We start from the raw sequence: 25,689 nt of genomic DNA, 5'->3' as shown, positions 1-25,689 counted from the left end.
TATCTATCTATCTATCTATCTATCTATCTATCTATCTATCTATCTATGTGTGTGTGCACATACACACGCACACATATATTATTCACATAAGATGAAATAATAAGTCTTGCTACAACAATCATCTTTCTTTTCCATTTTTGATAGAGTCACATACATCTGAGACAAAATGTTTTTTTTTAAACCAGACATTAAGGTGAAACATTGTCATCACAGAAATAAATTCCCTTTTGTCAACATAATCCACAGAAGAGTAAAAAATTCATCACTTTGCTATGTAATATGTGTGGCCACTTATTCTGACTCAATTGTTTATCTCTGAATAAGGAATATCAATATCTACTGAGTCATTACAAGAGATTCTTAAGATTTAATGCTAAAAGGGACGTGAGAAGTTATACAGGCTAATACATTCATTTGATAATTGAGCAAATTGAACATTAGAATTATGACTTGCCTAATGTCACAAAGGTAGAAAGCAGAAGCAGGATTTGAAATCATGTCTTCTAATTTGAGACTTTTTTCAATATACCATGTTATCTCCATTGAACAGCACAACTTATAGAGTAATAATAATACTTATTACTACAAAGATTTTCATATAAGTATATACATACATACATACATACATAATTAAGAGGGAAATCAGAAGGAGGTAGTGTAGAAAAAGAGAAGGTAGGAAGGGTAGAGAAAGGGAAGCAAACTCAAACGATAAACAGGGTCATGTTCATTAACATTTGTATGGCATTGCAAGATTAACAAGGTGCTTTCATATTTTATTCTCATTCTACATATGTGGAAACTGAGGCTGGGAAGAGGAAGAAATTTTTTTTGAAGTCATAAAGCTAGAAAAAGTCAAAATAGACTTTAGAACCTAGGGTTTCTTTTTTTTTTCTTTCCCATTTCTCCCCATATAGTTTCATATCAAATAAAATTTGACAGACTAGGTATAGCCTTTACTACCTCAGAAGGCTGCATGTTACAGTGGAAAAAAAGCACTGATTCTGTAGTTAGATGACATGGGTTCAAATACTGTTTCTGATTCTTGTGTGCATGACTTTGGGAAAGCCATTTGACATTTTTTGGACTCAATTTCCTCATTTGTAAAACAAGGGGAGGGGATGTCGCATTAAATTGCCTCAAAAATTCCTTTCAGTTTTTTATCTAAGGTCCTGTGACTGAGTTTTCCTAATTTTGTCTTTCGGTTGAAAACCACTGACCTCTGTTGAATTTTTTGTGACTGTTTCAGAATTAAAACCTGGAGAAATATACCCTTAAAAAGAGAATCTGCTTTTAGTACTATATTTGAGGAAAGCTAAGAGAATAAAAGTTCCTCAGTTAGCCCCCACCCCAGTAATTCTTTAGCTCATTAGTTGTCAAGAAGCTACATAAGGCATGCAGTTTAGTGTTGGTGCTTTTATCAGTCATATTATTTTTTTTCAGTGATTTTGATCATGTCCAACTCTTCATGACCTCATTTGGGGTTTTCTTGGCAAACATAGGAGTGGTTTTCCATTTCCTCCTCCACCTCATTTTACAGATGAGGAAACTGAGGCAATCAGAATTAAGTGACTTGCCCAGGGTCACACAACTAGTAAGTGTCTGAGGTCAGATTTGAACTGAGGAAGATGAGTCTTCCTGACTCCAGGCCTAGATACTCTATCCACTACACCACCTTGTTATCCACATCAGTCATAATTAAACTCAGTCACCTGTGCTTTTTAATTACTACTGCTTATAAGCTTCATGGAATCATTGAGAAATCCAAAAGACTGGTAAAATTCTTTAAAGTAAAGCTAAAGTAATATCAATGATTCCAGGCATGTAAATAGGCTTTCCAATCGCTTAACCTATATTTCCCATGATCTTTGAAAGCTATTCCATTCATCTCTCAGAAATAAATAAATACTAGACTTAAAAAAAATCTTTCATTAGTATTATAGACTTTCTTTCTTGGCATTTCTCATGAACCTTTGGGAAATGTGTTATCTTTAGAATTTGAAAGTAGAAAGACGTCATACATGAAAGCTCATAGAGAATCTATAGATAGATTTCTGAGCTACTTCTTGGAGACTAGAAAGTACAGCTTTTTTTTTAAAGGTCAAGGATCATCTCCAAGGAAAAGGTCGAAGTATGAAGTAGAACTCTTTCAAATCGAGTATCTCATGAAGGACTGGAGTGGTGAAAAGTTATACAGGAAAATCATAGGACAGTAAGGAGACCTCAACTTCAAGATATTTGCTGTTTTCAGATTTGCTGAGGTTTTCCAAAGGGAGACCATAATGAAGAAGAAAAATGTGAATAAAAAGAAAATGTGAAACACACAACTTTATTACAATTTATGGATTAAAATGTATTCAGTGGGGGAAAATTGATTTTCAATTCCCTCCCCTTCTCTCTTCACTTAGCAAGAAAAGAAAAAGACAAAAGAAAAAAAAATATCCTGGTAATTGAGAAAGAAACTGACTGAACCTGAAATCAGAAAGCTGAGTTTCAAGTCCTATTCCTGACACTTGCTAAGTAAATGAAGGTGGGTCACTCAATTTCCCCTTTGTGAAAGTCAGTTGCTTCAGAAGTTAAAGGATGAATGGTGATCAGACTACCTATTTTAACAAATTGTATGAAATATTCTCCCCAGTATGTAAATGGGTGAAAGATATGAACTGCAGTTTTCCAAAGAAGAATTTAAACCATTTAGAATCATGCAGGGGAAGTATCTAAACTACTAAATATGAAAGATAAATTTCAACTTGGAAATTTTACCTCAAATCAATCAGATTGGTATAGATGATAGAAGATGGAAATAGTTTTGGAAAGAGTCATAGCAAGGCAAGGAATACTGATAACCTTTTGGCAGAGCTGTGAATTGGCCCAAACTTTCTGTTAAACAATTTGAATTAATATGAGAAAAAAAGGAATAAATGTTATAATGTTATACACTTTGACACAGTGATACCACTCAAGAGCTTTTGCATCAAGATAAAAAAAAACAAAGAAAGAAAAAATTCATATATGAAAAATACTTCTATTTTTACTTTCTATATTAAAAATAGAAAGTAGGTGCCTGTTGATTTTTAAATGACTAAACAAATCATGGTATATGAATATGAAGAAAAGGTGAAATGGATTGTACCTGTGATTTCATTGGTATAGGGAATTCTTGGGTGAAGAAATCCCATCAATCAATCTCAACCCATCAGAAACTTCTCTAAAACTTATGATTTTAGAGAGTTAACTAGATCACGGAGAGGTTTATTTGTCTGCATTCTCACAACCAACACGAATCAGAGGAGAGACAGAACCCCACTCTCTTGACCTTGTGGCTTGCTATTTATGGGCTTTGCTGCTTCTATATGAATACAATGGAATGCTGTCCCCAATGTAAATGTAGGAGTTAGTTACTTCCACCAATCACCCCATGCCACATAACCCTGATTTGTTTATCAGGCGAAAGCCCACCTTTATTAAATCAGAAGTTAAGCAAATGTGAACAAGGTATGAACGCCTTCGTCGGATCAATCAAGGGAATTTATTGTAAATTAATAGTGAGAGCGATCTAGCCAATACCCAGAGATGAAATCATTGCAGGAGGTGGTAGGGTGAGGTGGGAATGAAGAGCCTCACTCTTGATTTCAGTCTTCCCTTAACGACACTTAATTGGAGAAAGACCTTATGGACATTGGGAAGTCAGAGGGTAAGAGAATTGAAACTTTTCCTCAGAGTCTTAGTGCTATCAATTTCTTATGAACAGTTGACTCAAGGTCCGTCCTAGGAGCAAACGGCAAACTACACACTGAGAAAATAGTTTCAAGAGTCTACCGTGATTCTCAGTATTAGGGTAGTTGGAGGGAATACATGTACATATAGACAGAGGGCACAGGTGAGTTGAATATGAAAGGATGGTATCTAAAAAACAAAATAAGGGGTGAGAATTGTAGTGGAGAAGGAGAAAGGGAGAGATAGAATGGTGTAAATTATCTCACATAAAAGAGGTAAGAAAAAAATTTTATAGTATAAAGGAACAGGGGGAGGTGAGAGGGAATGAGTGAATCTTACTCTCATTGGATTTGGCTTAAGGAGGGAATAGCATACACACTCAATTGGGTATGGAAATCTGTGTTACTCTACAGGAAAGTAGGGGGAAGGAGATGAGAGGGGGTATGATAGAAGACAGGGCAGATTGGGGAGGAGGTAATCAGAAGCAAACACTTTTGAGGAGGAACAGGGTCAAAAGAGAGAATAGAATAAACAGGAGGGAAGTGATAGGATGGAGGGAAATATAGTTAGTCTTTCACAACGTGACTATTATGGAAGTGTTTTGCATGACTACACATGCATAACCTATATCAAATTGCTTGCCTTCTCAATGAGGGTGGGTGGGGAGGGGGGAAGGGAGAGAATTTGGAACAACTCAAAGTTTTAAAAAGGAATATTAAAAATTGTTTTTACATGCAACTGTTAAATAAGGTATATAGGCAATGAGGCATAGAAATATATCTTGCCCTACAGGAAAATAGAAGGGGAAGGGGATAAGGGGAGAGGAGGGGGGTGATAGAAGGGAGGGCAAATTGGAGGAAGGGGTATTCAGAATGTATGCTGTCTTGGGGTGGGGGGAGGGGAGAGATGGGAGAGAAAATTTAGAACTCAAAATCTTGTGAAAGTGAATGTTGAAAACTAAAAGTAAATAAAATAATTTTTTTAAAAAAGAGTCTACCATGAGCCCAGTAGAAAAACTAGACCATACCTAAGGGGATTTCCATGCATGCTCAACCAAGGGGGGAAAAGGATTTTTAGCAACCAGGAGCTTTGAGATACTACTTGGAAATGTATGGTCTTTAAGTTTGAGCCCCATTTCTCTTTGACTGTGTACTGGTGGGAAAGTGCCAGACTTTTGGGGGAATTTTTTAACCAACTGTTCTTGCTATACAACCTTAGTAAATACCTACAATTTTAGGGTAATTAATTTAGGGTAATTTCTGGATAATTAAAAACCAGTGAAAAAGTGGGGTGAACTATAACTCACTATATTTTATTTTTTTCAAGGTGAGGTTTCAGGGAGGAAAAAAATTTTGTGTTCATTGAAAAATATCTTTTTTATTGTTAAGTAACAAACGTTATTTCCCTGCTGATAAATGGTCAAAGGATGTACATAGTTCTCAGAGAAAGAAATTCAAGCTACCTACAGTCATATTGAAAAATCCAAATTATTAATTCTTAGACAAGTAAAAATTGAATCATTTAGAACTCAAAATCTTATGGAAGTGAATGCTGAAAACTAAAAATAAATAAATTTTAATAATAATAATAATGATAATAACAACCAATCATTAAACATTCATTGTTAGGCCAGGTAATAGACACAGAGACAAAAGTGAAGTAACCCTTGTCTTCAAGAAGCTTCCCTTCTATTATTAGAAGGTAGTGCAGAAAGTGTTTTTGCTTTTTCACACAGTAGGCACTCAATAAATACTTTTTGACTACTGAAAAAAAAAATAAATCAGCTCTGAGGTTTTACATCACCCTCCCCCCAGATTGACAAAGTGAACCACATGTACACAGATATTTATTGCATTTTCTTTTGTGACGTCAGACGCCTGGAAACCAAGAACATGTCCATCATTTAAGGAATGGCTAAATAAATTATGCTATGTGAATGTAATGGAATACCATTGTGTCATAAGAAATGATAAAAGGAATGGTTTCAGAGAACCCTGGAGAAATGTATAAGAACTGATGCAGAGTGAAGTGAAAGAACCAGGAGAATAATTAGTAGTTAAACAATAATATTTTTAAATGAACAATTTTGAAATATTTAAGAACTCTAATCAATTAAATGATCAACTATGTCTCTAAAAGACCAATGATGAAGAATACTTCCCACTTAGGGAAAGAAAGGTGGTAGACTAAATCAGAATCGCAAAGCACAATTTATTCAGCCATTCCCAATTCATGAGCATCCCCTCTATTTCCAATTCTCTGCTCCCAGAAAAGAGCTGCTATAAATATTTTTTTTTTGTATTTTTGTAGGTTCTTTTTGTTTTTATCAGTTTTGGGATACAGTCCTAGTAGGGGTATTGCTAGGTCAAAGAATGTGCATAATTTTATAGCCCTTTGGGCATAGTTCCAAATTGCTCTACAGAATAGTTAAATTATAATTTGTGGTTTTCTAAGCCTATTTTTTTTCTCTTTTTAAAAATGATATTAGCATTTTATTTTTTCCAACTACATGTAAAGATAGTTTTCAACATTCATTTCTGTAAAATTTTGAGCTCCACACCTTTCTCTCTCCTTCCCTAAGACAGCAAGCAATGTGATATAGGTTATACATATACAATCATGTTAAACATATTTCCACATTGCATGTTCTGAAAGAAGAATAAGAACAAAAGGGAAAAATCATTAGAAAGAAAAAAAAACAAAGTGAAAATAGTGTGCTTCAATTTGCATTCAGACTCCATAGTTCTTTCTCTGGATGTGGTTAGCATTTTCCATGATGAGTCTTTTGGAATTGTCTTGAATCATTGTATCGCTGAGGAAACCTAAGTCTGTCATAGTTAATCATCGCACAATATTGCTGTTGCTGTGTACAATGTTTTCTTGGTTCTGCTCACTTCACTCAGCATCAGTCCATGTAAATCTTTCCAGTTTTTTCTGAAATATGCCTTAAGCCTATTAGTACAGTCAGCAGAGATCTGTTTCTATTTGAATTTGACTCAGAATTTTTATGTACATGTATGTATGCATGTGTATATATTTATGTGTATATTGTATATATGTATACACACACACACACACACACATATATATGTACAGAGAGAGAGAGAGAGTGAGGTGGTTGTTGTTGTTTGATGATTTTAGTCCTGTGCAACTCTTTGTGACCCCATTTGGGGTTTTCTTAGCAAAGATACTGGAGTGGTTTGCCATTTCCATCTTCAGCTTATTTTACAGATAAGGAAACTGTGGCAAAAAGGGTTGAGTGAATTGTCCAGGGTCACACAGTTAGTAAGTGTCTGAGGCTGGATTTGAACTGAGGAAGATGAGTCTTCCTGACTGCAGGTCTGGCATCGTATCCACTGTGCCACCTAACTGTTCCATACAGAGATACGTGTGTGTGTGTGTGTATGTGTGTGTGTGTGTGTGTGTGTAATGATTTTGTTTATGCAATAATGATGATTTTTTCCTACATTCAAGTCACTTTACTAGTTGCTATCCCTTAAAGAGGAAAAGTATCACAAGCTTATATCTAAAGGCCTGACTCCATCCTATGAAATACTAGTTATAAAAAATAATCAACACACATAGTAAACATCAAATTCATTTATTAAGGGAGATGGCAAAGAGAAATCAGAGAAGTTGTTTAGTTTTGAATATACCAGTCAATACACAGAGTGAGTGAAGTCCCCCAATGGGAATAAGTTATTTCATCTCAACTAAGAAAGAGGCTTTGATCTCACCCAAGGGAAAATTCCCCATTGTCTCTAGTGATGGAATCTAGAAATCATGGAAATGCTCGCCCCTGCATATCTACTTTCCAATATCTTTTTCACCAAAGAAAGTCTGGAACCACTGGTGTCCATTGTTGAAACATGAAGAAGAATCTTTCTTTACAAAATTCATGTGCTAACTCCACACCAAACTCAAACATGCAACATTTCATCATGATAGCTGAACCAGTTCTTTTATGGAACTGCTCCAGGTTGAATGTTTGCTTGTATATTTTTGGTTCAGAATGTTGATTTCATCCATGTGGGGAACTACCAGTAAGAAAATGCTCCTATTGAAGGAAGTTAGTAGCATCTTGGTAGAAATAGAAAGCATCTTAAAGCACAGAGGGAGTATAAACCAAGGTCATATAACTACCATGTTTCAGAGATAGGACTCAAACCCAGATATTTTTGACTTCTATCCATAGATCCATTTGCCTCTATATATCTCTTTATTTTTATCTAGATATAAATCTAGCTATATCTAGATATATTAATACATACACACATATGCAAACATACAATACTCTATATGTGTATACACACACTGTATGTGTGTGTCCCTAGAAACCTTAGGAGAGATGTAGAAGCTGCCCTCTGGAGAACCAATAACAGGTTTTGGGATAGTCTCTCTAGAACATATGTTATACTAGCTAAATGCTTTGCAGATAGTATTTACTTAACAAAAATGTGTTTATTGATTGATTGATCACCCTGTAAGTAGTAATGACTAGAAGTAATTCAGAAAAAAAAATACAGATAGAAAGAAATTAGTTGATACACAATTAGCAGAATATATACAATCATTACAATAATGTAAAAAAATAATATTCAAAGTTACCTTTGATTTTAATGCAATGAACATTGTTTCCACAGGAGAGATGATAAAATATTCCTCCCTCTTTGGAGGAGTGTGTTGATTCTGAATTTTGTATATGTTTGCAGGTAAGTTGGTTTTGCTTTATTCTTTTTTTTAAAAAAAATGGAAGATTCACGTGGGACATGTTACATTATGTATTATGTAAAAAGACATTAATCAAGCATGTTTTAAAAATTGTAGGAAATGTGAGTTGGTATTAGGAATGATCTGCCCTTGACCTTATTTGAAGGGCACTAATTGTAAAATGCTATTTCATTGTGAGAAAAGGAAGTAGAAACTTTTATTTTAATCACTTGCTTAACTATGTTTAGAAGTATTTTCTTCTAGACTGGCAGCCAGATAATACAGTGGATAGAGTGCTGTGCCTGGAATCAGGAAGACCCATTTTCGTGAGTTCAAATCTAGTATCAGACACTTCTTAGCTATGTGATCCTGGACAAGTCACTTAACCCTTTTGCCTCAGTTTCCTCATCTGTAAAATGAGCTGGAAATGAAAATGGCAAGTTACTCCTGTATCTTTATCAAGAAAACCCCAAATGAGGTCACAAAGCGTTGGAAAAGACTGAAAAACTACTCAGCAACAACAACAGAATTTTCCTCTAAGTCATTCGAGCAAAAAAGGGAATGAGAAGAAAAAAGTCCTTTCCTCAAAAGAATCTGACTCTACAACAGCATTCCCCCATATATCTGTTGGAATAATTTGAAGATCATTGTGTTCTGACAGCTCTGAGAACCACCTAATTGTAGGTCAGACCCTGGTGTAGTGAGCTTATAGGAAGTCTGTTTGTGTGTCATATTCAACTTAACTTACTGGAATAGGAAGTGAAGGAGGAGATGGGCTACAAACCAGCTCAAAATTGTTTGATACCGTGTGTAAACCATGAGGGTCACAGATGATTGATATCCTGCTTTATAGAGAATGTACTTTTAGATAAACTTGTTAAGGCAACACTGAGCTCTCAGAGAAAATGCAGAAAATGTATCCCTGGCTGCCATGAGTCAGAGTACAGAAAACAGAGTATACAGTTTCATGTTTGCAACATTTGTTAAGTTAAAGCACTAAGAAAAAAAGAGTTGTAGGAGGAAGGGGAGGAGAAGAAAAAGGAATAAATTTCCCTGTACAATAGTTTGAATCCTTTAAGAATAAAAGGCTTGCCTAAGATGTCAGATCACAGCCTCATAGAGCATATTAACACAGTTAGGCCTATGTAGGGCTGTACTGGAGCCAGCTCAAGCTAGTTCTGATTGTGAAATTTTCTGTGTGAATATTTACGCCTCTGAAATATGCAAAGGCTATGAATCAGAACTTGATTTATTGTTTTGTTGATTATCTAGATTTCAGAAAGTAAGAAAATGTTCAGAATGCAGATTAAACTTAAAACTTCTTGTGTGTCTATTTTTATAATATTTCATTACCTAAGGACCTCTGCTCCTATGTCAAAATGTATGGAGCTCATCATTTGGAGGAAGGCCTAGTCTAAGCTGAAAAGCTCATTTCCAGTTGGTCTAGTAGAACCTCTTCTGTGTGTACATGTGCAGGGAAGAGCAGCCTTTGGTTAGAGAGAATATCAGAATTGAAATTGATGTCAGAGGCCATTCATTCTGACACAAAAGTGAACATGAATGCCCCCAACCATATCCCAGCTAGTGATCACCCAGTGTGAAGACTTCTGGTGGAGAGCCCACTACGTCCTATAGTCACTCATTCAATTTTAGATAGGTCTAATGTTAACAAGGGCAACTAGATGGCACGGTAGAGAGAGCACTAGGCCTGCAATCTGGAAGACCTGAGTTCAAATGTGGCCTTCGACACTTAGTAGCTCTGTGACCCCAGACAAGTCATTAATCCTGTTTGCCTCAGTTTACTCATCTGTAAAATGAACTAGAGCTGAGAATGACAAACCACTCCAGTGTCTTTGCCAAGAAAATTACAAATGGGATCACGAAGAGTCGGACACCTTTGAAAAAGACTAAACAGCAATAATAAACGTTAACAATTTTGTCCTTGTGTCTGCTTCTTTATACCTTCTAACTAGAGTTCATACAGTCATAGGATCAAAAATTTAGACACAAAAAAAGGCATCAAAGACCACCTGGTTTACTCTCTTCATTTTATTGATGAGGAAAGTGAAGGCCAGAGAAGTTAAGTGATTTTCCCAAGCGGTCACAGATAATAGGTCTACCCTCCAGGACCAAGAAGAATAAGCCCTAATGATTCTTCTATATACCAGCCATCTAAATGCTTGAGTCTGGCTGTCCTTTCTCCACCCAGTCCCTGCCTACCACCAAGTTTTCTCTTTTTTTGTTTTCTTTACTTTTAGGAGAAAAAAGAAAAACTCATGTAGTCAATTAAAAATAATTGATTAATTGCTGATTATGTACCAGGCACTGCGCTAACCACTAGAAATACAAATAAAGGGAAAAAAAAAAAACAGTCCACACCCTCAAGGAGCTCACAGTCTAATGGGGAAAGCAACATGCAAACAACTCTTCAAACAAAATATATGCAGGATAAAATTAGAAAAGTTCTGCATACACTATCCATGCTGAAAGCCTTATTCATCTTAATCTCTTTCTTTTTCTTCACCCCCATCCCATCATTTTCAAAGTCCTATTAATTCCACATCCAAAACATTTCTCTAATACATCTTTTTTGATATTCAGTCAGTCAATGCCTTGTTTCAGACCATAATTGTTTTCCTCCCAAACTATTGTATAGTCCACTAACCATTCTCACTGCCTCTGGCCCCCCGTTCTAATATACCCTCTCTATGCTAAAATCATTTGGCTAAGACCCAAGTCTACAATGTCACTTGCCCAGCCTACATGAGTCTCTAAAACCTTTCTCCATCTGACACAGCCTTAATTCAAGTCACTCCTTTTCACATGCTGTGTTTTCCAGCCATACCAGACTGCTTTCTCTTTCCCAAATTCAACATGCTCTTTCTAGTTTCCATACATTTGTGGAAGTTGTCTCTCAGTGCCTTAGACATAGTAGGCACTTAAGAAAGCCTTGTTGAATTGAACTGTCTCCCACCTCTCTGCCTTGCCCTAGCTATCCCCATGCCAGGAATGCACACTTTCGTCGCCCCTGCCTCTTAGACTCTCTAGTTTCCTTTAAAACACAGCTCGAGCAACACTTCCTTCATGAAGCCTAGCCTGAATCCCTAGCTACCAGTACTATCCTGAGACATTCTTGTATTTATTTTGTGTTTGCCTTTACACACACACACACACACACACACACACACACACACACACACACACACTCTGTCCTGCACCTCCGCCTCTCTTGCCTAGTCTTTGAGCATAGAAATCTTTTTACTTTTTTCACTGTCCTTTCCCACATAAGGAAAGTCAAGATTGTAGACCTAAACATGGAAGGGAGATTAATAGCTACCTCAAAGTGAGACCCAGGGAAGTTAAGATGCTTGTTTCAGGTCACGCAGAAAGCCTCAGGGTTGACATTTGAATTCGGAACCTCTGATTTCAGAACTGATGCTCTTTCCACTGTACCACGATTGCCTACATACTCTGGCAACTCCAGACATTCCTATTGGTACTAATAAGGCTCCTGCACTTCCTTCTCATCATATAATAGGACTTGGAAATTGACAAGCTTGTCCCCTCAGACCTATTGCTAACATTTGATAAGAGTGAAAATTGATTATTTCTTTGACAGCTGGTTACCTTTCTATAGATCAAAATCAATGCCTCTTGTTAATGATCTCTGCAATTTCCATGCAACTAGGTATAGAGATAGGAATGACCTTGTGAATTCATTGACAAAAGGAACTTCCGAGTGAGACAATTCATACTGCCAGTGCAGATAAGCATCTTCTCAACAACTTATAGATGCCTAGAATACTGAAAAGTTAAGTGACTTGTCAAAGTTCTTGTTGTTGTTCAGTTGCGTCAACTCTTTATGACCCCATCCTTGGCAAATATATTGGTATGATTTGCCATTTCCTTTTCCAGATCATTTTACAGATGAGGTAACTGAATCAAATAGGGTTAAGTGACATGTCCAGGGACACATAGCTAGTCTATGTCTGAGGCCAAATTTGAACTTTTCCTGATTTCAATCTGGCTGTCCATGCCTGGCCAGGGTCAGCCAGTCACTATTTCTCGTAGGTGAGGCTTGAATCCAGGCTTTCTTCATTCCAAGAGAAGTCTATCCACTCAGCCTCAAAGCCTCTCAAATAGTACTTGCATTATGGTGAAATAGAAGTACCATCTTTCTGATGGTGAAGTGAATGTAATTTCTTAAAGCTCATTGGAATTCTCCCTCAATTTCATGCTCCTATCTCAAGGGTCAGGACAATGGGATATTGCCAGAAATAGTTTAAAAGCTCATTCCATCTGTTCAGAATTGCAAGGTGCCTGAATTGCTGTAAATGCACTGTTTGTGGGGATTTGAACAAATAGCAGTCATTTCTGCTGTGGTTCTCAGTTTCAAGGAACCCACAAAATAAAACTATATAGAAAGGTTTTGAAAATACTTTTTTTTCCCTATTAAGTCTCAAATAAAACTATAAATATAGGGTTTTGTAGGCTAAAGACACAAAAAGTTATATGAAAATTATATTCAGACCCTTGCCAATTTTCCTGTAGGAAAGGAAATGCTGGAGTTGATTCCACTGGATAGGTAAAGATTAAGTTATTTGTCAAAAAGATTTGGTGCTAGTAGAAAAAAATGGGTTGGACTTTATGGGAAGAGTCACTAAGCTATTCATACCCTTTGACCTAGTGATCTCATTATTGTCATATACCTCAAGGGAGTCAGTGACAGAAAGGAAAATCCCATGGCAAATATAACATCCATAGTAACTTTCTTTAGGGTAACAAACAAAAACAGCAAATAAAGTGGGTGTTTGTCAATTTGAGAATGGCTGGACAAATTATGAGAACAAAGTAAGGCAATAAATAATAAAATAGGATGAATTAAGAGAACCGTGGGAGGACCTTATGAATAGGGGTGAGTGTAAAGGAAAATATCTGGAATAGAGAGGAAACAAATCTTCAATGCCTATGGCATTGTCTGGCACAGAGCAGTTATCTGATGTATCTTTATTGAATGAAGGGAATCTGATGCATCCAGGATCTTTTTCACTTTTGAGTCCTTTCTTTGGCCCAACTGCACTGAACAAATATTATTCCAAACCATTGCTTTCCATCCAATAACTTCTCCTTTCTGCCTCTCCCAATCTAACCTTTGCACTCCTGAGTTGGGGAGGTGGAAGTGATGCCTTATTTCAGAAAAGTTTTAAATGTCTTCCTTTAGCAATCAACAGACACTCCACTCCCTAAATTGGTTCTGATACCAATCTTATCTCACCTTCATTGACAAGTTCTAAGGCACGAGGATTATATATGGTGTTAGACCTGAAAGGACAATCTGAGGTCATCGAGTTAACACTCTTATTTTACATATGATCAAAGTGAGTCTAAGAGAGTTTCCCCCACACAGGTTGTAAATGGTAGAGCTAAGATTCGAACCCAGGTCCTCTGACTCCAAAATCCAGGGCCCTTTCCACTGTATCACATAGTTAGGCTAGCTATTCTCTATCTGCAGAGGAACTCATTTGGAAGTATATGCTAATTTACACAAGGAAGCTGAACATTGAAGGATTTCCTTTTTTTGAAAAAGCATCATGGGGGGACAGAGCCAAGATGGCAGAAGGAAAGCAGTGACTGTCTTGAGCTCTCTACCAAAGCCCTCCAAAAACATAAAAAAAGGCTCTAAACAAATTCTAAAGCAGCAGAACCCACAAAAAGCCAGAGTGAAACAAATTTCCAGCCCAAGATAACCTGGATGGTTGATTGGAAAAGTATATCGCGTGGGGTGGGGAGAGAAGCACAGTTAAGCGTGGGTGCTCAGGTTGCAGTGACCCTGGAGCAGGCCTCAGAGGACTGAATTGTGGGTAGCTGTGGCAGTTTCCAGACTTCTCAACCCCTGAATGCCAAGGACAACTTAGAAGGTCAGTAGGAAAAGTCTGTGATTGCGGGGAGAGAGGAGCTAGGTCTCAGCTGCAAGTCTCCAGTGGCTTTTTCCTGAGCTTCCAGCCCACAGACTGATGGGGAATCGAGTGGCTGATCTGAAGGGGATTGCAGGGATCTCTTTGCCAGTGCTGAGGCAGGAATCTCTTGCTTTACCTGTGCTTGGATCTGGGTCACAGTTCTGAGGGGCGGTCCTGGGGCGAGGAGGAACGCTGATGTGGTGGAGTTTGTTGTGGTGGTGGAGAGGAAACACCTTGCCCCATTTCATAGCACATTGGAAGAACTGAAAATTTACTAGTCCCTACACAACTGTACAAACCCCCGAAGCTTGGGACGGTACACTCTTCATATTGGAAGCAGACTTTTACCTTAACAAAGAGTTTAAAACTCAAGTAATTGGCCGAGATCATGAGTAAGCAGTGCAAAAAGAGTCAGACTGTATTACCTTACTTTGGTGACAAAGATCAAAACATACAACCAGAAGAAGACAACAAAGCCAAAGCTCCTACATCCAAAGCCTCCAAGAAAAATATGACTCAGTCCCAGACCTTGGAAGAGCTCAAAAGGGATTTTGAGAAGCAAGTAAGAGAAGTAGAGGAAAAACTGAGAGTGATGCAAGAAAATCATGAAAAACAAGTCAACAGCATGCTAAAGGAGACCCCAAAAAAATACTGAAGAAAATAACACCTTAAAAAATAGCCTAACCCAAATGGCAAAAGAGGTCCAAAAAGCCTATGAGGAGAAGAATGCCCTAAAAAGCAAAATTGGCCAAATGGAAAAGGAAGTCCAAAAGATTACTGAAGAAAATACTTCCTTAAAAATTAGAATAGAGCAATTGGAAGCTAGTGACTTTATGAGAAATCAAGACACTGTAAAACAAATCCAAAAGAATGAAAAATTAGAAAACAAAGTGAAATATCTCATTGGAAAAACAACTGATCTGGAAAATAGATCCAGGAGAGAGAATTTAAAAATTATTGGGCTATCTGAAAGCCATGATCAAAAAAAGAACCTAGACATCATCTTTCAAGAAATTATCAAGGAAAACTGCCCTGATATTTTAAAACCAGAGGTCAAAATAGAAATGGAAAGAATCCACCAATCTCCTCCTGAAAGAAGTCCCCAAAGGAAAACTCCTAGGAATATTGTAGCCAAATTCCAGAGTTCCCAGGTCAAGGAGAAAATATTACAAGCAGCCAGAAAGAAACAATTCAAGTATTGTGGAAACACAATCAGGATAACACAAGATTTAGCTGCTTCTACATTAAGGGAACACAGGGCATGGAATATAATATTCCAGAGGGCAAAGGAGATAGGATTATAACCAAGAATCATCTACCCAGCAAAACTGAGTATAATCCTGCAGGAGAAAAAGTGGTCATTCATCAAAATAGAGGACTTTCAAGCATTCTTGATGAAAAGACCAGAGCTGAATAGAAAATTTGATTTTCAAATACAAGACTGCAGTGGAACATGAAGAGGTAAACAGTCAAGAGAATATCATAAGAGACTTATTAAGGTTGAACTGTTTACATTCCTGCATAGAAAGACGATATTTGTAACTCTTAAGACCTTTGTCAGTATTAGGGTATTTGGAGGGGAAAAAATTATATGTATGTATATATAGATGTAGATAGATTGATAGAGGGCACAGGGTGAGTTGAAAATGAAGGGGTCATATCTGGAGAATAAAATTAAGGGGTGAGAGAGGAATATCCTAGAAGAAGGAGAAAGGGAGAGGTAGAATGGGGTAAATTATCCCACAAAAAAAAAAAAAAAACAAACCGGAATAGAAAAGGCTCTTACAGTGGAGGGGAAATGGGGGGGAGGTGAGAGGGAATGAGTGAATCTTATTCTCATAGGATTTGACTTAAGGAGGGAATAACATACACATTTAATTGGGTGTGGAAATCTGTCTTACCCTACAGGAAAATAGGGGAGGAAGTGGACAAGAGAGTAGGGGAATGATAGAGAGGAGGGCAGATTGGGAAGCGAGTAATCAGAAGCAAATACTTCTGAGGAGGACAGGGTCAAAAGAAAAATTAGAATAAATGGGTGGGTGGGATAGGATTAAGGGAAATAGAGTTAGTTTTTCACAGCATGTCTACTATGGAAGTGTTTTGCATAACTGCACATATATAACCTATATTTAGTTGCTTGCCTTATCAATGAGGGTGGGTGGGGAGGGAGGAAGGGAGAAAATTTGGAACCCAAAGTTTTAAAAACACATGTTAAAAAAAATGTTTTCACAACTGGGAAATAAGCAATACAGGAAATGGGGCACAGAAATCCATCCTACCCTACAGGAAAATTGAAGGGGAAGGGGATAATAGAAGGGGGAGAGAGATAGAAGGGAAGGCAGATTAGGGAAAGGGGTATTTAGAATGCATGCCATCTTGGGGTGGGGGGAGGGGTGAGATGGGGTGAAAATTTGGAGCTCAAAATCTTGTGGAAGTAAATGTTGAAGACAAAAAATAAATAAATAAATAAATAAGTGAATAAAAAGCATCAAGTTTGCTTGATTAATAAATGAAGATGGCTGTATGTCTGCTCATGAATTTCATTATGTTTTCTTTTGTACCAAGGAGAACCTTCTTGGGCAGATTATTAATTATGAATTCTCATGCCTTGGTTAAATAGTAATGAGCAAAAAGATCTCATTCATACATCTCAGGGAATAACAGAATGAGGCAGTGAGAGTGGTCACATTAAGAATGTGACGATTGAAGTTGAACCATTGGAGATCTGAAGAGGATGTTGAATTAAAGCCATTTATAGGGATAAAGTATATTCTTATAAAATTAATTTTTGGGGAAAAGAACCCCAATCTATTTCCATTTGGACTAGAAGTGACAGCAAAAATGGGGAAAATGTAAGAGAATCAAGTAAGCAAAGAGTAAGAGAGTTGCCTTTGTATTTTCAATAATTTCATGTCAGCAATCAACATAAAGAGAAGAAATAGTAGAGTATCCATAAAATAGAAGGTTCTGCTCATGTCACCCTGTCCTCTGCCCTGGTTAGACCACATTTTAAGTCTTGTTTCTGGGCATCAAAATTAAGGATGTGAATTGATGACTTTTAGAACCTTCAGAGGAAGTTGGCCCAAATACTAAGAGGGCTTGAGATGATGCCACAGAAGTATTAAAGCATTCAAAGGAACTGAGGATATTTAGCCTACAGAAGAAAATACTTATGAGTGATGTTAGCTGTTTCCCAGTACTCAAAGAATTGTCAGTGGGAAGACAAATTATATTTATGTCGTTTACATTTAGGATACAAAACCAAGACCAATGGGTAGAATCAGATGTGAGATTTAGAACTGAAAGGGACTGGAGGCCATTGAGTTCAACTTCATCGTTTTAGAGATGAGGAAATTGAGAATTAGAGAGAGGTTAAGTGACTTGTTTAAGGTCATACAACTAGTAAATATCTGCAGAAGGATTTGAACCTGCATCTTCTGGATTGCAATCCCAGTGCCCCATCCACTATGTAATGCTACTTCTTCTAGAAAGTTGTTAAGAGGCAAATCTCAGCTTGTATGAGAATTTTTCTGAAGAACTAGCAAAATTATGCATGAAATAGACTGCCTTGGGAAAAAGTGGATAACCCCTCAATGAAGGTTCAAGCAAAGTCTAGACAACTACTTGTTGAATTTGTTTAATGGTCATTTCTATTTGTTCTCAAGTTGGATATTCTTTCCAACTCTAAAATTAAGTGGTTCATTTTTCTCAAATGGTCCTAACCATGATAGATATAAATTTGACCTTGAGAAAACAACAGTATTAAAGAAGCAACTTTTATTTTTTTAATTAATTTATTTATTTTTCGTTTTCAACATTCACTTCCATAAGCTCTTGAGTTTTAAATTTTCTTCCCCTCCCTCTCTGCCAGCCTCCCCAAGATGGTGTGCAATCTGATATAGTCTCTACATATATATTCCTATTCCACATATTTTCACATTAGTCATGTTGTAAAGAAGAATTAGAACTAATAGGAGGAACCACAAGATCATCTAGCACTTCTATCAATTTTATCTATATTATATTTCTATCCCTATCTTGCTATCATCTCTTTATGTCTCTGTCTCTATCTCTCTCACTCTCTCTCTCATTCTCTGTCTCTCTCACATTCTCTGTCTCTTTCATTCTATCTCTCTGACTCTCTCATTCTGTCTCGCTCTCTGTCTCTCATTCTGTCTCTGTCTGTCTCTGTCTCTCTCTCTGTCTATTTCTCTCTCTCTTTGACACATATATCACCTAACACTCTAATATGTGCAAGACATGTTATGTACATCATTTTATTGGATACTCAGTGAGATAGGTATTACAATAGTTCTATCTTCCTCTCATAGATGAAGAAACTGAGGATCATATAAGTGAGGTTACTTTCTCATGGTCACACAACTAACAAATGTCCCAAGTGAAATTGGAGCCCAGGACTTCCTGACTCTAGTCTTTCTCTCACAGAAAGAGGGACTTACGAAAAGAAATAGAGGCATAGTTCCAAATTGCTCTCCTAAATGGTTGGATCAGTTCACAACTCTACCAACAATGCATTAGTGTTCCAATTTTCCCACATCTTTTCCAACATTTATAATTTTCCTGTTTTATCATGTTAGCCGATCTGATAGGTGTGATGTGGCACCTCAAAGTTGTTTTGATTTGCATTTTTCTAATCAATAGTGATTTAGAGCATTTTTTCATATGACTATAGATAGTTTCAATTTCTTCATCAGAAAACTGCCTGTTCATATGCTTTAATTATTTATCAATTGGGGAATGACTCATATACTTATAAATTTGACTTAGTTCTCTATATATTTTAGAGATGAGGCGGTTATCAGAGACACTTGTAAAAATCTTTCCTACTTTTCTGTTTCCCTCCTAATCTTAGTTGCATTGGCTTTGTTTGTGCAAAAAACTTTCAATTTAATGTAATCGATATTATCCATTTTGCATTTCATAATGTTCCCTATCTCTTGCTTGGTCATAAAATTCTTTTGTTCTCCACAAATCTGACAGGTAAACTATTCCTTACTCTTCCAGTTTACTTATAGTATCAGCCTTTATATCTAAATCAGGAACCCATTTTGACTTTATTTTAGTATAGGGTGTAAAATTTTGGTCTATACCTAGTTTTTGCCATACTCTTTTCCAATTTTCCCAGCAGTTTTTGTCAAATAGTGAGTTCTTATTCCAGAAGCTTTGGGTTTATCAAACAGTAGATTACAGTAGTCATTGAGTACTGTGTCTTGTGTACCCAACTTATTCCACTGATCTACTACTCTATTTCTTAGCCAGTACCAAGTAGTTTTGATGACTGCTGCTTTATAATACAATTTAAGATCTGTAATGGCTAGGCCACCCTCCCTAGCATTTCTTTTCATTAGTTCCCTTGATATTCTGGACCTTTTGTTCTTCCAAATGAATCTTGTTATTATTATTTCTAGTTCTTGGGAGTTTGATTGGTATGGCACTGAATAAGTAAATTAACAGGTAGAATTGTAATTTTTATTATATTACCTATGAGCTACTGATGTTTTTCCAGTTATTTAGATCTTCCTTTATTTGTGTGAAAAGTGTTTTGCAATTGTGTTCAGATAGTTCCTGGGTTTATTTTGGCAGGTTGACTCCTAAATCCTTTATAATGTCTATAGTAACTTTAAATGGAATTTCTCTTTCTATCTCTTGCTATTGGGCTTTGTTGTTAATATATGGAAATGCTAATGATTTATGTGGGTTTATTTTATAGCTTGCAATTTTGCTAAATTTGTTTATTATTTCAAGTAGTTTTTCACTTGATTCTCTAGGATTCCCTAAGTATATCATCATATCATCTGCAAAGAGTGATAGCTTTGTTTCTTCTTTGACTATTCTAATACCTTCAATTTCTTTTTCTTCTCTTATTGCCAAAGCTAACATTTCCAGTGCAATATTGAACAATAGTGGTGGTAATGAACATCTTTGTTTCACCCCCGATCTTACTGGAAATATGAAGCATAATATGTTCTACTCCAGCCTTTTATCTTTATTCCCTGTGTATCCCTTTGTTTCATATGTGTTTCTTGTAAATAACATATTGTTAGATTATGGTTTTTAACCCATTCTGCTATCCATTTCTGTTTTATGGGAGAGTTCATCCCATTCACATTCACAGTTATGATTACTATCTGTGTCTTTCTCTCTATCCTATTTCCCCCACCTTGTTTATATTTTTTTCTTTCTCCTTTCCCCCTTTCCCTTCTCACTAGAATTTTGATTTTGACCACTTTTTCCCTCAATCTGCCCTCCCTTCTATCAGCCCCATCACTTTTCTTTCCCTTTTCCCTTACTATTTCTTCCCTTCCTTCTATCCCCCCTTCCCTTTTCTTTTTCATTTACTCTCCTACTGCCTATGTGGTAAGTTAAAGTTCTATACATAACTGAGTATGTTATTCCCTCCTTGAGCCAGATACAATGAGAGTAAAGTTAAAATAATGTTAATCTACCTCCTTTCTTTCCCTCTACTGTAATATGTCTTTGTACCTCTTCACATGATGAAATTTAGTCTTTTCTGCTTGCTCCTTTCCTCTTCTCCCATTATAGTTTAGGTTTTTTATCATCACATCAAAGGCAACTTAAACCTACCCCCTCTGTCTATGTATATCCCTTCTAAATGTCATAATAAAGATACAGTTCTCAAGAGTTATAAGTATCATCTTATGTAGAGATGTAAATAGTTTACCCTTGCTGAATATCATGTTTTTTTCCCTTTTCCTATTTACCTTTTTATGCCTCTCTTGAGTCTTGTACTTGAAGAGCAAATTTTCCATTGAGCTCCTGTCTTTTCATCAGGAAAGTCCGTAAGTCCCCTATTTCATTGAATGTCCATCTCTTTCTCTGAAAGGATTCTCTGAATCTGAAAGATTATGCTCAATTTTGCTGGGTAGTTGACCCTTGGTTGTAATCCAAGCTCTTTGCCTTATGGAATATCATATTTTAAGCTCTCTGATCTTTTAATGTAGAAGCTGCAAGGTCCTGTGTAATCCTGACTGTGGTTCCATGATATTTAAATTGTTTCTTTCTGGATGCTTGCAGGATTTTCTCCTTGACCTGATAATTCTGGAATTTACCTACAATATTCCTTGGTGTTTTCAATTTGGGATCTATTTCAGGAGGTGATCAGTGAATTCTTTTGATAACTATTTTACCCTCTGGTTCTAGGGCCTCAGGGCAGTTTTCCTTCATGATCTCCTAAAAAAATCTGTCTAGGCCCCCTTTTTTTCATCATGACTGTCAGATAGACCAATAATTTTTTAAGTTATCTTTCCTTGATCGATTTAGTAATGAGGTATTTTACATTCTCTTCTATTTTTTCATTCTTTTTATTTTGACAGATTCTTGATGTCTCATGGAGTCATTAGCTTCCAATTGCCCAATTCTACTTTTTAATGAATTGTTTTCTTCAGTTAGCTTTTGTACCTCCTTTTCCTAGGCCTATTTTACTTTTTAGGAAGTTGTTTTCTTCTGTGTACTTTTTTCCATTTTTTTAAAAAATGAATTGTTCAATTTTTCTTCCAACTCCCTTATTTGACTTTTAAAATCCATCTTCAGCTCTTCCAAAAAGGCTTTTTGGTCTTGAGACCAATTCATATCCCCATCTGGGGTTTCAGATGTGGGTATATTGACAACGTTACCCTCTGCTGAATTTGTGTTTTGATTTTCCCTTTCACCAAGGTACTTTTCTGTGGTCATAGTTTTTCTATGTTGCTTCCTGCTCATGTTGTTTGTATTTTTTTCTGGTTTTTAACGTTGATCTCTGCTTCTGGGAGACAGGTGACACTGTCCCAGGCTTCTTGTCCTGAGGGCTAGGAGTCTGGTTACTGGTTTGCTGAGGTGGGGCTTGCCACTGGTTTATTGGGATGCCTCCCTTCCTGTACTGGTCCTCTTCAGCCACAGCCAGAGAGACCTTTCCCATTAATTTCCTTAGCCTCATGAGCTAAAAGACTACCATATCTAACCTTTCTGCTGGCTCTACTATTTCAGGATTTTTCCTGGGACAATATTCTCTGGGTTTTTCAAAGTCAATAAGAAAGGGTGAGAGTGACTTAATGCTTACTCCACCATCTTGGCTCATGGCTAAATAGGTGACATTCAAACTTTAAGTCTGTGGGCTAATAGTTCCAGGAGCAGCTGTTACTGGTGCTGATCCAGTCATTCCAAATGCCTGTTCCAGATTTGCTGGTGCAGGGGCTATATTGGCACTCCCTGCAACCCTATGCTGGACTGCAGTCCTCTCTCACCCAGTTCTTATAGACCCCCTCCCACTGACCTTCTAAGTTATTTCTGGCATCTGTGGACTGAGAAGACTGGAACCCTTCCACTGCTGCTGGTGATTCAGTCCCCCAAAGCTGCTGTAGCTTTTCTCAGGCTAGGTCTGGGTCTGTGCAGTGCCCTGTATGATGGATGTTCCTTTCTCAGGCTGGTGCTGCAGACCTTTCCTATCAACCTTCTAGCTTGTCTTGGGCTGGAAATCTGCCTCACTCTGTCTCTTTTTGGGTGCTGCCACTCTAGAATTTGTTCAGTCACCTTTTTAGAAATATTTGAAGAGATTTGGGGGAGAGCTCAGGTGAGTCCCTGCTTGCACTTTGCCTCCCCAGAGTCCAAAAAGAACTAATTTCTAGATACAACTGTTTAGCACTTGTTTTACTCAATAGTGATTCCACTCCTCTCCTAACTTTGGTGATGAAGTAGTCTGAGATACCTGCAAGTGAAGTCATGCAAAAGGGCCTTAGATTAGGAATTAAAAGACCTGAATTGAGAATCCCAGCTCTCACTAACTATCTCTATGGCAGGTAGCAAGTCACTTTGCATTTCTTTGCTTCAAATCATTTTCATAATATGTAAAATGACAATGTGAACTAGATGACCTTTAAACTCTTTTGCATCTCTAAACCTACTGACTTATTGACTGAATTTAAATTACTTCAGGAGGAGAGGATTTATAAGACACAAATGCTGATTGTTTTAATAATAAAGTTCTCTGAGAAACCTGGCTTTTCTGGTCATGTGGTGGGTGCTGTCATTTGATGGAAGTATGGCATTTTCATCAGCTCATTTGCTTTGTACTATAATCAATCACAAATTGAGGATGAGTATAGGTGCCAAATAATAGGACCTTTATTGAGAACCCCCTCCATCTACCCAGAAAGCAACCAATCTGTGATTTATAGGCTTAGACAATTCCTTGAGACTGAAAAATGTTAAATGAGTTGCCCATGATCTTTTTTGGATCAAAGAGGAAGGGATTGTGAGAATAATTTTGATACTTACATTCATTTTAAGGGGGAGCTAGGTGGTAATGTAGATAGAACACTGGGGTTGGAATCAGGAAGATTTGCTTTATGAATTCAAATCTGGTGTCAGACATTTACTAGCTGTGTGACTCTGGACAAGTCACTTAATCCTATTTGCCTCATCTGTAAAATGAACTGAAGAAGAAAAGAGCAAACTACTCCAATATCTTTGCCAAGAAAACCCCAGAATGGGGTAACAGAGAGTCAGACAAAACTGAAAATGACTTAACAACCATGGTCATAGAACTCAGAAACCTCTATGATCAGATTTGACACTTAATTTCAGAATGGTTTTCAATATCAGCTACTACCAAAGAAGATGGTGGTGACAGATGCCATTTATATATAGTTCTTTAAAGGTTTATAAAGTGATTTACATGCATTTTCTCATTCACAGAAAGTAATATGTTCTAGGTACAATAGGAACTGTGGAGAAGAATAAGATTCATTGCCTGCCTTCAAGTAGCTTACTGTCTAATTGAGGAAAATTCAATTTGATTTAATAAACATTTATTAAGCATTGACTATGTAGAATTTTTCTAGGGATACATTCAAACAAAGAGTGCAAGAGTTCTTACCTTAAAGGAGTCAACATTCTATTGGTAATAATATGAAATTTAATAGCAACAACTAACATTTCTATAGATCCTTCTATGTGCCACGCATTGTGTTAATACTATGTGGCAGCACTATACTCTACAAATATTATCTCATATGATCTTTATAACAATCCTGTGAAAATAAGTGCTATTATCATCATGCCCTAGTATACTATAAACTGTGCTACCTAACAGCCCATACAAAATAAATAGGATTTTTTTTGTTTGTTTGCAAGGGAGGTACTAACAACTGAGGACATCATGAAAGGCTTCCTGTTTATGGAGCATCTGACTTAAGCCTTTAAAGGAAATTGGTATCCCAAGAATTACAGGCAAGAGGCAAGAGCATTCAGGCATGGGGGAGTTTGTTCAAAGATGGGAGGTATAATATCTTGTATAGAGTATACAAGTAGACAAAACTGGAACATAAAATACTTGAGGGGGAGTAATGTGAAATCAATCTAGGAAATAGATTGTAGACATGTTGTGAAGGGCTTTAAAAGGCAAAGAGAGGAGATCATATTTAACCTACAGATAGCGGAGAATCCCTGAAGTTTTTGTTTGTTTGTACTTTGTTTTTTTTTGGGGGGGGGTGTTTTTGTTTTTATTTTGTTTTTGTTTTTATTGAGCAGGAGAATGACATAGTCAGATTGTGTTTTAGGTATATCAGTTTGGAAGCTCTATAGATGACGGATTAAAATGGCTTAAGTCTTTGGACAGGAAGTCAGTGGGAATCTACTGTAAAAGTCCAGGTAAGAGGTAGTAAAAGCTTAAAGTAGGCTAGTGGTCTTGTGCATGAAGAGAAGGAGATAGATGTGTGAGTTACTGTGGATATATCAACAAGACTGGACAACTGATTGATCATTTGGAGTGGAAGATAAATAACAGTGGAGGAATAGAGAATCTAAGATGACTCCAAGGTTGCAAACAAGTAAATGGAAGGAAGCTAGTGTCCTAACAGAAATGGAAATGTTTGGAAGAGGGATACATTTTAAGAAGGGTTCTCTTTTAACCATGCTGAATTTGAGATGTCTAAAAGACATAAAAGTAGAGTTGTCTGTTAGGTAGCGGGTGAAAGATGACTAGAACTTTAGAGAAAAATGAAGTCTTGATATGTAGCTTTGCATTTTGTGTTGTAATATACCCAGGTTAAGGTAAATTGATATCACTTGTAGGTCACCTTTCATCCTGTCATCCAAACTCATTGCTCTCTTTAGTTATATCTAAAGTAATCCAATGCTACATGGATAGTTTCTAAGTAATAAAACTATAAATGTTTTCCTCATTAATTAATTAGTTTGAGTTTTTAATTAATTAGTTAATTAGTTTTGAGTCTTTGTCTCAGTTCATTAAAATGTTGTTGTTCATTTGTTTCAGTCATGTCTGACACTTTAT

Source organism: Vombatus ursinus, unplaced genomic scaffold (genome assembly GCF_900497805.2).
Source record: "Vombatus ursinus unplaced genomic scaffold, bare-nosed wombat genome assembly UNPS02009770.1, whole genome shotgun sequence".
Lineage (NCBI taxonomy): Eukaryota > Metazoa > Chordata > Mammalia > Diprotodontia > Vombatidae > Vombatus > Vombatus ursinus.
This window is presented reverse-complemented; position numbering follows the sequence as displayed.